Consider the following 17,736-nt stretch of genomic DNA (forward strand, 5'->3'; position numbering starts at 1 on the left):
GTATATAGGCCTGCTGTATTATTAATGCATGTATTATTGTGGACTATATCTCCCCTCCCCGTGATGAACTTTGTTTTACATGGAGAACAAAAGCCAAATCTTTTGTTTCTGGCACTGTATGGGGTGGTTAATAGCTCAAAACTTTAATGATTCTGCATTTAACATCTTCCCCTGGTCAACCCCAGACTTACAAAACATTAAAATCACTGTAATCGGTCCCGAGTGGTCAATTTTTTTTACTTTTATTTCTCCCTCTTAAGTTGTTTCTCTGAAAGATGGATGAGGTCTCATTTCAACGGCTGGCAAGATTACAGTTGGGTTCTGAAACGCGTAATAGATTTTCATTGCACTTTACACAAACATGAACTCACTGGCTGACAGACATGCACACACACAGTACTGTCCCCTCGTCGTGCACTTCATGTTGTTCTACAAAACATTGCGGGAGCCATTGACAGCACCTTTGAACTTTTAGTTAAATTCCTCTCTCGCTGCGTATCTAAAAAATGCATTAACAGGCGACTCAAACTGGAATGCTGTTATTATTTGTCTGCTGAAGGCTTTTTTTGTACCAAACAATAAAGGGATCGCTGCGCCTGGACATTTAAAATGGCTGGAATATTCAGACCTCGCTGAGTGTTGACGCTGTGCGCTGGAATGCGCTCCATGACTTAAGAATATTAGTTTAATGGACAACCTCTCCCTCAGCCCTGGGTTGAACCCCAATTAGCTGCAGCCTTCTGCCTGTAATTTGTCCAGGGCCCTGATTACACTGCAGGTTCCTGCCGTAGGGGCCAGACAGCAGGGTTATGTTCGCTCAGGTAGGCTCCAAACCGAAGAAAACCGACTAAAACTGGGAGGGACTAACCTGACCTAGTCCAATGAGAAATGCTTGTTTTTGTTGCAAAATGTGTTCGGTTGTAAAATCCTCCCTTAGCCCTAACACTAGCCCAGCCTTCAACAGCCAAGTTCCAGGCAGTGTCCTCACTCTTGTTTAGAGCTGGAATTAGGTTATTTTCTCAACCGGGTCACAATGAACGGAACTTATAATTTGTCCAAACAATCCAAAGCTCTTGGACCTGACCTTTCCGTGCAGGCATGTAGTATTTTCTCTAGTCTAGCGTGTCATTGTCAGTGTGACATCTGTATGAATAGCGTCAATCCATCAAACAAACAATAAATGGCATTGTCCCGTCAATGACTTCTTGGAACAAAACTCTGCCTGCCTTTCCCCTTCAATTTACCTCTCCACCCATCTACCTTACACTGGAGCAGGAGTGTAAAATATCCTATAGGTGTGACAATTATGTCTCCTTCTCTAAAAGCAGTGGCAGGTTGGTAGTCTCTAATCCCCAGCTGTAGGGCTCCAGGGCCCCAGCCCTGAGGAGTTTAGTTCTGAGAGATGGGAGAGGCGGTAGCCGCCACATGTCCGTCCCTGTGCGTCCGTCCCTGTGCGTCCGTCCCTGTGTGTATCAAGTCAGCCGCTGTCATTCTTAATTTTCTCTATAGATATTGTTTCCGGGCAAGGAAGGACATGATTCATCTTTCATTTAGAGTACTAGATCTTTCTCCTTTCATCATCTCTTCCCAGCATAGCAGTCACCAGCCAGGCCTAGTCAGAACAGAACCCTGGGGCTTGGGTGAAGGTGAAGTCCAGGGAGCCACCCACCAAGACTGGGTTCAGGTGACGGGTCTCGGGCCCTACAAAATCAGTTAAATTAGTCTGATTTGGTTTTATTTTCCAGGTTTCCGTTTTTCGCTCTAAAAATCATTAGACCGATGTTAGCAATGTTTCTGTAGTGCTCATCTGATTGCAGTGTTTGCACGACAAATGGCCACTGGATTGACGCAAATAATCATGAGCTCATTCTAGTGGTAGACCAACACGCACACAGACGCGGGCATTCCTGTGCCATTTCAGAAAGTTGAAGGAAAATACGAATCACTGATGTATTTTGTTTATGTCTTATGATAATCTTGGGCAAATTAATGCATTTTCTAAAGTTCAAAACATTTTAGTTGATTTCCTACTAAGTTCAATCCATTTTAGAATTTTGTTTTAATGTCTGGAATCTTTGATTCCGTCCACCTTCTACGCCAACTCAGTTTTTATTGGGTCCTAGAGGGGAGTGTGTGGCTGTAGTTTGGGTAGGCTTGAGGTGTGGGTTGGCTGCTGTTCTGAAGTGGGCAGTGTGGAACATGTGGACTTCCTTCAACCGGACATGAAGGGTAGTAGTCTAAGTTGTAGAGTTGGGAGGTAGTATTACAGTAGAGCAGGACAAATGGAATTCATGTTGATTTGTTTTGTTTGATGTGTCTCCGCTTTGAAGTCTTAATGGGCCCGCCAGCCAGGCCAGTGCATTATGGGTGGTGGCGGCGTGCACTTGGCCAACTGACAGTCATTCTTTCGCGCTGGCAAAGAGACATACAGGAAGAAAATTGTGGATGAGGTAAAAATGCCATTGTCATTGGATCGCAGTAAATTGTATTTGAAAGTAAATACAGAGCTCTTGTAGGACTGTCTTACCTCAACATGTTTTCCTCCCTTTTTTTATGTGGATGGCCTTGTTTTTTTCAGACCTTATGTAAGCAGAGCCCGCGTCTCCTCACGGTTCTGTCTGGAATCTGAGGGCATTAAATCTTTAGGCCAGGGCTTCTCTTTCTTGTGGCCAGCACCAGTTGTCAGACAGACCGGGGCTTCACTCCACACAAGGCAGCCCCTGTCTGCCTCCATGTTTCTTGTCTTTCTCAATGTCCCTCTGTGGTGACAGATCCCTGTGATGTCATCCGTTTTAATTGGCAAGATTGAGGGATTGAATTAAATGTAGTTTAAAGGGAAAAGAGCCACCTGGTTCAAGGAGGCCATTTCTTCCAGTTGGTGTCTCAAATGGGGCCTTTTTACCGTACATAATGCTCTACTTTTGACTATATAAGGAATGGGGTGCCATTTGGGATGCAGACCTAACCTTACCTATGCTGGTAGTATGCCTGCTCAATGATACTGGCTGGCCAGTGATACTTTCCTTGAAAAAGATATCCAATGAGCCCATAGAGAGATTAGGTTTTTACAGTATTTGTATTTGTTTCTCTAACAGGGTAACACAATTCTTAACAAAAAATCCAGTTAATTACAAGTTGGTAGTTGCTCCCCCTTTTAAAATATTTATACTGTACTTATGTCTATGCATGTGACTGCCAAGTAGTTGTTGTTTTTGCTTTGTTTGGAAAATAATATTATTTTGTGTAATTCCACACACACACAGGCCCAGGAGTTGTCGTGTGACACGTAACACTGCGGTGCGCTGCCCCACACACTTTGCTTCCGTGGTGACTCTCTGATCCTCCGCTGTGTCGGCTTGACACACCGGATCATCTGTCAAGGTTTTGTCTCGTAAAAGAAACACACCATCACCTGGGCGTAATTGATCTAAACACTTTGGTCGTCCATTTGGTTTTCATAATAAAACCAAAAGAAAGGGAGGGGTACGAAGAAAATTACACTTTTTTATACCTTTTTTTTTTTTTTTAGATGTGGTGCCAAGTGTTTCTTTTCTTCAAGTAGTGCAACAGTGTCAGTGCAGTGGTGGGGCTTGATCAAAGCACACACTTATTTTCTTGATTTGACAAATAAAACTACAGCTTCAAATCAAAGTAAGCCGAGGGTAGATCCCCCACTAAAGATCCACTTCCTATGAATTCCCCCGCCACCCTTTAATCCTTTAATGTGTTGGGCCCTGAAGACTGAATTGTCGGCAGCGGACGGAGTGTGTGTGTGTGTGTGTGTGTGTGTGTGTGTGTGTGTGTGTGTGTGTGAGAGAGAGACCACATAAAACAACTGTGGTTGAATTACCTTCAGGAAAGGGAGAAAAGAAAATGTCTTTGGGGAAGAAGAATGCCTGTCTTGGGTTTGTATCCCAAATAGCACCATATTCCCGGTATAGTACTACATTTGACCAGAGTTCTATGGGTCCTGGTCAAAAGTAGTGCACTATATAGGGAATAGGGTGTAATTTGGGATTGAACCTGTCTATGAAGCCAGCAAAGGGAAGCCAGACCTTCAGTAGTGCAGCTATCAAAGCCAAGGCTGCTGTTCTTCCCATGGGGGAAGTGCCCGAAGGCAGGCGCTCTCACAGACAGAAATGTTGTGGTTTCTTTTCTTAAACATCCCCATTTCGGGAAACTGACGCAAGGGTGTAAGCTCCTGGAGTCATGTAACAATGGCATGGCACCGCCTGGAGTTTCTCACTGCACTAAAAAGACACAATGACAGTCATGTGATTTGACCCCGAGTCAGCGAGCCAGAGAAGGATAGTGGGCTTTTGCAGGTTTTTTTTCTTCTCTCTTCCGCAAGAGTTCCCAACAAAACTTAAACAGCTGGCTTGGCAGTTGGATCACCAGCTTTGCTAAACCGGGTATCCAAGTTTGTTTGTCTGTGTGCTTTCCTTGCGGACACAATTTGACGTGGTTCACAACAAACTTTTCTGACTACCTCACCAGATGAAATGTGCCCAATTGATTTCACAGACAGGGTGGTAGTTAGGGTTGAATAGCGGGAACTTGGTTACCGAGATTTCCCGCCCAAACCCACTCCCTTTTCCTAGGATAAATAACTGCAAGAAACCGGAAAATTATAATAAATTATTTCTATAAGCAGCAGTACGTGAAATGGAACTGTTAAATTGTATGCAATGTCTGAATCTGTCTTCTCTACGGCTTTCTCTCTGTATGATCAGTCATTAACGCTCAGGGTGGGGACAGACTGCACACCTCGGTATGGACCGCAGTTCACAATGCATGTACCCTCATGGTAGCTTTTTTCTTGTGACGGGAAGGCCTACATTTGCTGCAGCTTAGCATATACTATAGCAATATAAGGACTGAATGCGTGTCTAATTTACACATCAGTCTGGCTTTCGGGGGAAACTTTCCCCCCATATTTTTGTGAAGATGATTTTATTTTAATTACAGCTGCAGAGTTCTAATACAGCTGCAGAGTTCTAAAACAGCCTATCACTCGAATATCGTTGCTTTAAATCAGTGAGCGGTCTTTCCATCTGTTACGTTCAAATGTCATCAGTAGATAATCCTGTTCAAGATAATACAGTGTACATATAGATGTCCTACCCTACCTCTTTCAGGTAATTCATTCTATGCAGTATTAGCCTTATATTTAGCTAATGAATGTGGGATTACACGTACACTTCTAACTTATAGCCTCTGTTTCTTGTGTAAAATGCACCGGCACTTCGCTGGTCCCTCTCATAAAAAAAGCTTAGCTCTTGGAGTCCCAGGAAAGGCTAGACGAGAATAGCTGGATGGACATATATTTATTTGGATTTCTTATACTAATAAACTATTGGATGATTTGACATTCATCTTGTTTGATGAATGTTAAATACAGCAGCCAATGGGAGTTTGAAAGAAGAGGACAGGCTATGGCGTTAGGCTATAGCAGTTATTTATTCAGACCATTCCATCTGCATCTTATTCTAGTCCAACTATTGTTCAAGCATGTCATGAAAATGAAGATAAGGACAATGACACTCCTTTCATTTAACTGTTGACAGCGAGGAAGGCATGAAGCAACACTAGAGAAAGTAATACACACAACATTAGGGTAAATATTATGATATCGAGGTATATCCGTCATCTTACTAAATGTCAAATGGGTCCTATTATAGTCAAACTTGCTAGCCCATATTTGTAACTTTGTAGGCCGCATGTCCTGCACCAGCATTGCATGTTTCCTCCTAGCTTCATGGTTGGAACGTGGTGTATAATTCCAGTATATAATACAGTTCACGCTCAAAGATTAGCCTACTGGAGCATGTTTAATTTATTTACCCAGGAGATATAGCTACATCTATTTGTTTCTGTAGTTGAATTGTGCTATCCATGTGCTGGATAACAGCACAATTATTTGTGCTTTTTTGTGCTTGGGGTCACATGTCTTTAGCTCTTACATTAAAGACATTTTATGCCTCATCAGGCTCATGTTGCATCGGGTTTCAATTTTCATGCCGATCAAAACTCTAATCCAATCATTTATATGCTTTTGAATGATACTTCTGTTTTTTGGTGGGAAATGCCGGGTTACCTGGGAAAAGTGTTTTATTCTCGGGATTAAACATTTTGTGAAAACCGGAGAATATTCAAACCTAGTGGTAGTGTTATGTAGTATTGGAACCTGCTTGTGGGATGAGGTGGTGATGGCCTCGTCTGAGGGCTGAGCTTGTGGTTTTCCCTCAGAGCTCCCTGTCTCCTTGCAAACCTGCCAGATGGTTGAACAGCTCTGTAATGGGTCTGGAGACAGGGCCTTGAGTGTTGGAGTGTCCTGGAGGTGGTCTGGCTTTCCAAGCCCCTGGGGGTTACAGCAGGGAAGGACTCCCCGGGTGATCCAGCCATCAGAAGGCCACTCGGGCCCATCTCCCCCCATCACTAACTCCCCACTCTCCGGCCCTAATTTCAGCTAATTGAGTAATTGGGACTGAAGACTGTTTCAAGCTGGGTCTAAAGACCCCGGGTGTAACCTGAGGTCCTCAGCTAAACAAACGGGACCTAGCCTGTACTGTCAAATCAGGAGGAAAAGTGCAGTCTAGTAGTGTTTGCTCTGTCCCAAATGGAACCCTCTTCCCTGTATAGTGCCCTACTACAGCTGGTGCACAATATCTAATATTAAGAAAGTCTTGAGGTTTTGCTCGCCTGAGGTAGAGTACCTTTCAAGCTGTAGACCACGCTATTTACCAAGCGTTGTCATCGATATGTTTTGTAGCGGTCTATTTACTACCACAAACCGACGCTGGCATTAAGGCTGCACTCAACAAGCTGTATAAGGCCAAAAGCAAACAGGAAAATGCTCATCCAGTAGGGGCGCTCCATGTGGCCGGGGACTTTAATGCAGGCAAACTTAAATCCATTTTACCTCATTTTTACCGGCATGTCATGTGCAAGCAGAGGGGGAAAAAACTCTAGACCACCTTTACTCCACACACAACCGTACAAAGCTCTCCCTCACTCTCCATTTGTCACATCTGACCATAATTCTATCCTCCTGATTCCTGCTTACAAGCAAAAATGAAAGCAGGAAGTAGGCAACATCTGCACTGAGCTAACGAATCCCGCTATGCCCTCAGACGAACGATCAAACAATGCAAAGCATCAATACAGGACTAAGAAGGAACCCTTCAAAACCGGCTCCTCCACTTGTCGGATGTGGCAGTGTTTGCAAACTATTACGGATTAGGAAGGGAAACCCATCCTAGTGAAGCGAGCCTACCAGATGGGCTAAATGCCTTCTTTATGCTTGATTCGAGGCAAGCAACATTGAAGCATGCACGAGAGCACCAGCTGTTCCGGACGGCTGTGTGATCATGGTCTCCGTAGCTGATGTGAGCAAGACCTTTTTAAACGGGTCAACATTCTCAACGCCGCGGGTTGAGAATTGATTACCAGGATGTGTACTCGGATCATGCACGGACCAACTGGCAAGTGTCTTCACTGACATTTTCAACCTCTCCCTGACCGAGTCTGTAATACCTACATGTTTCAAGCAGACCACCACAGTCCCTGTGCCGAAGAACGTCAAGCTATCCTGCCTTTATTACATCCGCCCCGTAGCACTCGTCTCTGTAGCCATGAAATGCTTTGAAAGGCTGGTCATGGCTCACATCAATACCATAATCCCGGAAACCCTAGACCCACTCCAATTCGCATACTGCCCCAACAGATCCACAGATGGCGCAATCTCAATTGCACTCCACACTGCCCGTTCCCACCTGGACAAAAGGAAGACCTACATGAGAATGCTGCTCAGCCTTCAACACCATAGTGCCAACAAAGCTCATCACTAAGCTAAGGACCCTGGGACTAAACACCGCCCTCTGCAACTGGATCCTGGACTTCCTAACGGGCCGCCCCCCCAGGTGGTAAGGGTAGGCAACATCACGTCTGCCACGCTGATCCTCAACACGGGGGCTCCTCAGGAGTGCGTGTTTAGTCCCCTCCTGTACTCATTGTTCACCCACGACTGCTTGGCCAAGCACATCTCCAACATCATTAAGTTTGCTGGTGACAACGGTGGTTGGTCTGATCACTGGCAGTGTGGTGCCAGGATAACAATCTCTCTCTCAACATTAGCAAGACAAAGGAGATGATTGTGGACTACAGGAAAAGGAGGACCGAGCATGCCTCCATTCACATCAACGACGCTGTAGTGGAGCGGGTCGAGAGCTTCAAGTTTGTTGGTGTCCACATTATCAACAAACTATCATTGTCCAAACACACCAAGACGGTCGTGAAGAGGGCACGACAACTCCTATTCACCCTCAGGAGACTGAAAATATTTGGCATGGGTCCCTAGATAAAGTTCTACAGCTGCACCATTGAGAACATCTTGACAAGTTGCATCACCACCTGGTATGGCAACTGCTCAGCATCCCGCAATAAGGCACTACAGAGGGTTGTGTGTATAGCCCAGAACATAACTGGGGCCAATTTTCTACCATCCAGGACCTCTATACTTGGTGGCGTAATGCCCAAAATATTGTCAGACTTCAGCCACCCAAGTCATAGACTGCTAAGTCTAGGTCCAAAAGGCTCCTTAACAAGCTTCTACCTCGAAGCCATAGGACTGCTGAACAATTAATAAAATGGCTACCTGGACTTTTTAAAGTTTATTATCTATGCGTAGTCCCTTTCCTCCTACCTACATGTACGCATTACCTCGACTAATCTCTACCCCTGCACGTTGACTCTGTACCGGTACCCCCTGTATATACCCTCATTATTATTATTATTATATTTTTTTGGGGGTGTATTTTGTAAATGTTTATTTAAACTGCATTGTTGGTTAAGGGCTTATAAGTAAGCATTTCACTGTAAGGTCTACCTACACCTGTTGTATTCGACACGTGTCAAACAATTTGATTTTGACCAGGGCCCATAGCTATCTGGTCAAAAGTGGTGCTCTACATAGGGAATGGGGTACCATTTGGGACTCAGCCTTCTAGCGTGTTAATGAAGTGTCTCAGTCTAGTGTTATACTTCACACACACACCAAGTGCTTTCGAGTGGCGCAGCAGTCTAAGGCACTGCATCTCAGTGCAAGAGGCGTCACTGCAGTCCCCGGTTCGAATCCAGGCTGCATCACATCCGACCGTGATTGGGAGTCCAATAGGGTGGCGCACAATTGTCCGGGTTTGGCTGGTGTAGGCCGTCATTGTAAATAAGAATTTGTTCTCAATAACTGACTTGCCGAGTTAAATAAAAATGTGAGTGTGACTGAGTCTTAAAGATTGTGTGATTTGAGTTTTTTGTTGTGGATAAAACGTGGTCTTTTGTGGCTGTCTGGCATGTAATTTTCCCTGTAGTGTTGAAGGGCGACTGAGTGCTCTTTTGTGCCTGCCTGTCTGTCTAGTTTGTGTCTTTGTCTCCTGCGAAGTGCTGTCTAAGGATGGTGGCACGCGAGCGACGAGCCCCCACAAGCCCCCCGGCCCGTCCGCTATTACCGCCACTGTGAGCGACGCCCTTCGCTCTTGTCTTGTGGAGACATGTATTATTAACCCTCCTACAGGATCTCTGGCCTCTAACTCCTCTTAGTGGGCTCCTTCAAGCTTTATTGTAATGGTGAGAGGTTAGCATGTCTTGGGGGTATGACATTTGTGTGTATGTAATGTTCTCACTCATCATTATTCATGATTCATACAGTAATATAATAATATATAATATATATAATATATATATGCCATTTAGCTGACGCTTTTATCCAAAGCGACTTACAGTCATGTGTGCATACATTCTACGTATGGGTGGTCCCGGGAATCGAACCCACTACCCTGGCGTTACAAGCGCCATGCTCTACCAACTGAGCCACAGAAGGGCTGTCTGTAATCATGGTAGCATCTACATTAATGTAGAAGTGTTTAGAAACATTCTATTCTTGTTTACCATATAAGTGACAAAAAAATTACCCGACTACATCATTCACCATTCATTTCTATTGGGCACAAAATCATTTGAAAACAACCAAATCAAACAGCAAATGCATCCAATGAGTTTGTATATTTACAAGCTTGATGTAAACTAAACTTTTGACTACTTTAATACACATGTAAGTGAATTTGTCCCAATACTTTTGTCCCCCCATTTTAAGGGACCATGTACAAAAAGTGCTGTAGTCTCAACGGTTCACCCTATATGGATGAAAATACCCTCAAGTTAAAGCTGACAGTCTGACTATGATGCAATGTAAACAAAAACATATTGTCACTGTCTCAATACTTTTGGAGGTGTGTGTGTGTGTGTGTGTGTGTGTGTGTGTGTGTGTGTGTGTGTGTGTGTGTGTGTGTGTGTGTGTGTGTGTGTGTGTGTGTGTGTGTGTGTGTGTGTGTGTGTGTGTTTGATGTACACTACCGTTAAAAAGTTTGGGGTCACTTAGAAATGTCTTTGAAAGAACCACATTTTGTTTTGTCCATTAAAATAACATCAAATTGATCAGAAATACGTTGTAAATGACTATTGTAGCTGGAAATAGCTTATTTTATTTTTTATGGAATGTCTACATAGGCTCATCAGTCTATTCATATTCTGAAGGCTATTCATGAAGGCTATTCCATGCGAGAAATTGCCTAGAAACTGAACATCTCATACAATGCTGTGTACTACTCCCTTCACAGAACAGAGCAAACTGGCTCTAATCAGAATATAAATTGTGGGAGGCCCTGGTGCACAACTGAGCAAGAGGTTAAGTACATTCGTGTCTAGTTTGAGAAACAGTCGTCTCACAAGACCTCAGCTGGCAGTTTCATTAAATGGTACCCGCAAAACACCAGTCGACATCAACAGTGAAGAGGCGACTCCGGGATGCTGGCCTTCTAGGCAGAGTTGCAAAGAAAAATCCATATCTCAGACTCGCTAATAAAATAAAAGATTAAGATGGGCAAAATAAGACACTGGACAGAGGAAGATTGGGAAAATTGTTATTAACAGCCGAAAATAAGTTTGAGGTGTTCGGATCACAAAGAATAACATTTATGAGACGGGAAAATGAGAAGATGCTGGAGGAGTGCTTGACGCCACCTGTCAAGTATAGTGGAGGCAATGTGATGGTCTGGGGATGCTTTGGTGGTAAAGTGGGACATTTGTACAGGGTTAAAGGGATCTTTAAGAAGGAAGTCTATCACTCCATTTTGCAACGCCAAACAACAGCACAATGACCCAAAGCACAGCCCTGAACTATTTAGGGAAGAAGCAGTCAGCTGGTATTATGTGTATAATGGAGTGGGCAGCACAGTCACCGGATCTCAACCCTATTGAGCTGTTGTGGGAGCAGCTTGACCGTATGGTACGTAAGAAGTGCCAATCCAACTTGTGGGAGGTGCTTCAGGAAGCATGGGGTGAAATCTCTTCAGATTAATTCAACAAATTGACAACTAAACTCAGCAAAAACAGAAATGCCCCTTTGTCTTTCAAAGATAATTTGTAAAAATCCAAATAAGTTTCCCATGCTTGTTCAATAAACCATAAACAATTAATGAACATGCACCTGTGGAATGGTCGTTAAGACACTAATAGCTTACAGACGGTAGACAATTAAGGTCACCGTTATGAAAACCTAGGACACTAAAGAGGCCTTTCTACTGACTCTGGAAAACACCAAAAGAAAGATGCCCAGTGTCCCTGCTCGTCTGCGTTAACGTGTCCTAGGCATGCTGCAAGGATGCATAAGGACTGCAGATGTGGCCAGGGCAATAAATTGCAATGTCTGTACTGTGAGACACCTACGACAGCGCTACAGGGAGCAGGACGGACAGCTGATTGTCCTTGCAGTGGCAGACTATGTATAACAACACCTGCGCAGGATCGGAACATCCGAACATCACACCTGCGGGACAGGTACAGGATGGCAACAAAAACACTGGGAACACACAATCCCTCCATCAGTGCTCAACGGGTCGAGGTTTTGTCTCACCAGGGGTGATGGTCGGATTCGCGTTTATCGCCGAAGGAATGAGCATTACACCGAGGCTTGGAGCGGGATCGAGGTGGAGGGTCCATCATGGTCTGGGGCGGTGTGTCACAGCATCATGGGACTGAGCTTGTTGTCATTGCAGGCAATCTCAATGCTGTGCGTTACAGGGAAGACATCCTCCTCCCTCATGTGGTACCCTTCCTGCAGTTTCAGCATGACAATGCCACCAGCCATACTGCTCGTTCTGCGCGTGATTTCCTGCAAGACAAGAATGTCAGTGTTCTGCCGTGGCCAGCGAAGAGCCCAGATCTCAATCCCACGTCTGGCACCTGTTGGATCAGAGGGCGAGGGCTAGGGCCATTCCCTCCAGAAATGTCTGGGAACTTGCAAGTGCCTTGATGGAAGAGTGGGGTAGCATCTCACAGCATATCTGGTGCAGTCCATGAGGAGGAGATGTACTGCCGTACTTAATGCAGCTGGTGGCCACACCAGATACTGACAGTTCCTTTTGATTTTGACCCCCCGCCCTGTTCAGGTACACATTATTCCATTTATGTTAGTCACGTTAGTCACGTGCCTGTATGACCTCCCTACAACGCCTGGGCATGCTCCTGATGAGGTGCCGGATGGTCTCCTGAGGGATCTCCTCCCAGACCTGGACTAAAGCATCCGCCAACTCCTGGACAGTCTGTGGTGCAACGTGGCGTTGGTGGATGGAGCGAGACATGATGTCCCAGATGTGCTCAATTGGATTCAGGTCTGGGGAACGGGCGGGCCAGTCCATAGCATCAGGGCTTTCCTCTTGCAGGAACTGCTGACACACTCCAGCCACATGAGGTCTAGCATTGTCTTGCATTAGGAGGAACCCAGGGCCAACCGCACCAGCATCACAAGGGGTCTGAGGATCTCATCTCGGTACCTAATGGCAGTCAGGCTACCTCTGGGGAGCACATGGAGGGCTGTGCGGCCCCCCAAAGAAATGCCACCCCACACCATGACTGACCCACCGCCAAACCGGTCATGCTGGAGGATGTTGCAGGCAGCAGAACGATCTCCAGACTCTGTCACGTGCTCAGTGTGAACCTGCTCTCATCTGTGAAGAGCACAGGGCGCCAGTGGCGAATTTGCCAATTTTGGTGTTCTCTGGCAAATGCCAAATGTCCTGCACGGTGTTGGGCTGTAAGCACAACCCCCACCTGTGGACGTCGGGCCCTCATACCACCCTCATGGAGTCTGTTTCTGACCGTTTGAGCAGACACATGCACATTTGTGGCCTGCTGGAGGTCATTTTGCAGCGCTCTGGCAGTGCTCCTCCTGCTCCTCCTTGCACAAAGGCAGGGAGATGGCGGTCCTGCTGCTGGGTTGTTGCCCTCCTACGGCCTCCTCCACGTCTCCTGATGTACTGGCCTGTCTCCTGGGAGCGCCTCCATGCTCTGGACACTACGCTGACAGACACAGCAAACCTTCTTGCCACAGCTCGCATTGATGTGCCATCCTGGATGAGCTGCACTACCTGAGCCACTTGTGTGTGTTGTAGACTCCGTCTCATGCTACCACTAGAGTGAAAGCACCGCCAGCATTCAAAAGTGACAAAAACATCAGCCAGGAAGCATAGGAACTGAATACTGGTATGTGGTCACCACCTGCAGAACCACTCCTTTATTGGGTGTGTCTTGCTAATTGCCTATAATTTCCACCTGTTGTCTATTCCATTTGCACAACAGCATGTGAAATTTATTGTCAATCAGTGTTGCTTCCTAAGTGGACAGTTTGATTTCACAGAAGTGTGATTGACTTGGAGTTACATTGTGTTGTTTAAGTGTTCCCTTTATTTTTTTGAGCAGTGTATATATGCACGCACGCCAGCCAGCTCTGGAAAAATTTGATACCCCTGAAAAACTCAGTTTCTCTGGATTTGCTATTTATAAGTCTGTGTTTGGGTGAAATGAAAATGTTTGTTTTATTCTATAAACTACTGACAATATTTATCCCAAATAAAAATATTGTTGTTTAGAACTGGTCAAAATAACCAAAAAGATGCAGTGTTGTCAGACCTCAAATAATGCAAAGAAAATAAGTTCATGTTCATTTTTAAACAACACAATACTAATGTTTTTACTTGGGAAGAGTTCAGAAATCAATATTTGGTGGAATAACCCTGATTTTCAGTCACAGCTATCATGCCTCTTGGCATGCTCTCCACCGGTCTTTCACATTGATGTTGGGTGACTTTATGCCACTCCTGGCACAAAACATTCAAGCAGCTCGGCTTTGTTTGACTTGTCACCTCCGATCCTCCACCAAATTTTTCAGTGGTGTGAGACCTGGAGAGACCTTCAAGGAACAGTGTCTCACACCCACTGAAATTTGGTGGAGGATTGGTGATGATCTGGGTGTGCTTCAGCAAGGCTGGAATTTGGCAGATTTGTCTTTGTGAAGGACACATGAATCAAGCCACGTAAAGGATGTCCTGGAAGAGAACTTGCTTCCTTCTGCTCTGACAATGTTCCCCAACTCTGAGGATTGTTTACTCCATGCCACACAGCCAGGTCAATCAAGGTGTGGATGGAGGACCACCAGATCAAGACTCTGTCATGGCCAGCCCAATCTCCAGACCTGACTCCCATTGAAAACCTCTGGAATGTGATCAAGAGGAAGATGGATGGTCACAAGCCATCAAACAAAGCCGAGCTGCTTGAATTTTTTGGGGAAAATATCAGATATTGGTATCGGCCAAAATTGCCATATTGGTCCATCCCGTGTGTGAGAATCACTGCACAGCTATTTTCAAGTCCGGACTCTGGCTGGGCCACTCAAGGACATTCAGGGATTACTCCTGCTTTGTCTTGGCTGTGTGCTTTGGGTTATTGTCCTGTTGGGAGGTGAACCTTCACCCCAGTCTGAGGTCCTGAGCACTGGGCAGGTTTTCATCAAGGATCTCTCTGTACTTTCCATCAATTCTGACTAGTCCATGAAAAAAATCCCCACAGCATGATTCTGCCACCACCGTGCTTCACCGTAGGGATGGTGCCAGGTTTCCACCAGACGTGACGCTTGGCATTCAGGCCAAATTGTTGAATCTTGGTTTCATCAGACCATATAATCTTGTTTCCCATGAGTCCTTTAGGTAGTTTTTGGAAAAGTCCAAGCAGGCTGTCATGTGCCTTTTTTACTGCGTGGCTTCTGTCTGGCCACTAAACCATAAAGACCTGATTTGGTGGAGTGCTGCAGAAATGGTTGTCCTTCTGGAAGGAACTCTACAGCTTTGTCAGAATGACCATCGACCCTTCTCCCCTGATTGCTCAGTTTAGCAGAGCGGCCAGCTCTAGGAAGAGTCGTGGTGGTTCCAAACTTCCTCTATTTAAGAATGATGGAGGCCACTGTGTGTTTGTGGACTTTCAATGCTGCATAAATGTTTCGGTACCCTTCCCCAAATCTGTGCCTCGACACAATCCTGTCTCGGAGCTCTATGGACAATTCCTTCCACCCCATGGCTTGGTTTTTGCTCTGATATGCACTGTCAACTGTGGGACCTTCATAAGACAGGTGTGCCTTTCCAAATCATGTCCAATCAATTAAATTGACCACAGGTAGAATCCAATCAAGTTGTAGAAACAGCTCAAGGATGATCAATGGAAGCAGAATGCATCTGACCTCAATTTCAAGTCTCATAGCAAAGGGTCTGAATACTTTTTGCAAAAATGTCAAGAAACTTGTTTTCAATTTGGTCGTTATGGGGTTTTGTTTGTAGATTTGATAAAATACATAATACAGCCTTATTCTAAAATGTCATGTAAATTGTGGTGGAAAAAGTGAAGGGGTCTGAATACTTTCCGAATGCTGTCTGTCTATTCCGGATTATGACATTGCTCGTTGTGATATTTCTTAATCTTTCTCTTTTGGATTGTGTTTTCTAAGTATTGTTGGAGCAATAAACACACATTTGACTACACCTGCGATAACATCTGTACACGCGATGAACACACTTTGATTTTAGAACGAGATTACACAAGCATCCGGAACAATGGGCTTTCACGCAAGACAGTGTTGTGTTCCTTGACGTTAGCATTTAGCTTGTTTGAGAGTGTATCTCATGGCTGAGTTTCCTTTGTAATCTGTTATCGTCTGCAAACCCTGCCACGTGCAACGAGCGTCGGAGCCGGTGTAACAGGATTCCACCTTGTCCTATGATGAGGATATACTTTACATGTAATTGGGGCTGAAAGTGACTGGTTGCAGGAATAGTAAATACGTATGTTAACATACTAGTGGTTATACATGTAATCATGAGTAATAGTGACCAGTAGCAGGATACATACTAATGGAAATCAATGGACAGTAGTGTATATGAATAATACATCAAATCGATAGTAATTTTAGCAGCAGCGTAGGTTGTGCGAGTGGGTTGAGACTTGTGGATTGGTATATAATCAATGTGGATACTCTGGGAGTGGGAGAGCAGTAGTTATTTGCCATTTTAAGTCTTATGGCCAATGGGATAGAAGCTGTTTAGGAGTCTGTTTGTCTTAGCCTTGATGCACTGTACCGCTTGCCGGGCGCCTGTTTTAATCATATTTACCCAAACGCTTGGAGGTCAAATTTAGGTGCTAGCTAGTTGGAATGACTGGGCCCTGAAATGAGTCAGAAAATTACCCACTGGGATACAATGTCTTGAACCCTCCTTTGGGCACCCCACCTCTAACTTGTGAGTCTGTAAGGGTATTTAAAGAGCTATACTGATGCAAATGTTAAATCTTGTCCGAAGGAAAGCCATTTCAAATCACACTTTAGTTATTTGCTGTAACCACAAAATAAAAATAAATCATTATAGGATAAATTATTGTGATAATTATTTTTTATTTGTCTGTTTATGTCCTACTTCAAAGTGCATTTTTGAAGAAATCCCTCTACGTGCAAGAGCCTACATTTTGTCTGGTTTTCTGGTTATATTCCCCTCGTTTGAACTGAGCAGATCATTGTTTAATTTAGAGTTGACTTGTCTGGCATAGGGGTCCTAATCATGCTATTGAGCTTGATGCAATAATGAAGCCTGCTAAGGCTTGCATTTTTTATGTGACCCATTACCTCCATTTCTCTCGTTCCAAAACCTTGAAAATCAGCATGTTGCTGATGCTGGTTCTAGAACACCTGTGGATCTGATAATGAGCTGATTGGTGATTAGACTAATTTACTTATGAGGTTTCCAATGGTAACATAGATGAGGATAGGCACCCTCTGTCTCCACAGGCAATTTCCCCACACCCACACACTTTGTGTCGCCTGTCATTTGGTTGGAGAATGAGTGGCTCATGCATGCATCCCCATAGCTTCCCATGCATTTTTAAAATCCACATTTGCATGCATAGGGAGCATCATCAGAGGCAATGTACTGTGACTCTGAGATATGGCAGTGTGTGAGAGATGACAGAAACAGCCTAGTTCTGTACGAGAAATTGAGATCTTATAAATAGATTAAGTCATTTATTTTGCTTTATTTTAATTACTATATTACATTTAGGTCATTTAGCATCATACACTCGTATCCAGAGCAACTTATACAGTCAGTAAATATTCATACTTTAATTTAAAAATGTACTTTTATCTCAGACATTTTCTAAATGCAGAGCCTAATGCATTATATATAATGGTGAGAATAACATCCACATAACATGCATAGAATAAGCCTGCTATCATTCATCTTTATAGGTGGTGGAACATTTGTTTATTCTCCATTGTAATATCCACCATCAATTTCCAATGACTTCCTG

The 17,736-nt window shown here is 44.4% G+C and overlaps 1 protein-coding gene across 1 annotated transcript in view; it reads left to right on the forward strand.

Moving 5' to 3' along the window:
• The window catches only part of LOC118402883 (protoheme IX farnesyltransferase, mitochondrial), a 78,736-nt gene that overhangs the window by 12,360 nt on the left and 48,640 nt on the right, over window positions 1–17,736 (forward strand). The gene's annotated exons all lie outside the window — the stretch shown is intronic.

Source organism: Oncorhynchus keta, chromosome 24 (genome assembly GCF_023373465.1).
Source record: "Oncorhynchus keta strain PuntledgeMale-10-30-2019 chromosome 24, Oket_V2, whole genome shotgun sequence".
Classification (NCBI taxonomy): Eukaryota; Metazoa; Chordata; class Actinopteri; order Salmoniformes; family Salmonidae; genus Oncorhynchus; species Oncorhynchus keta.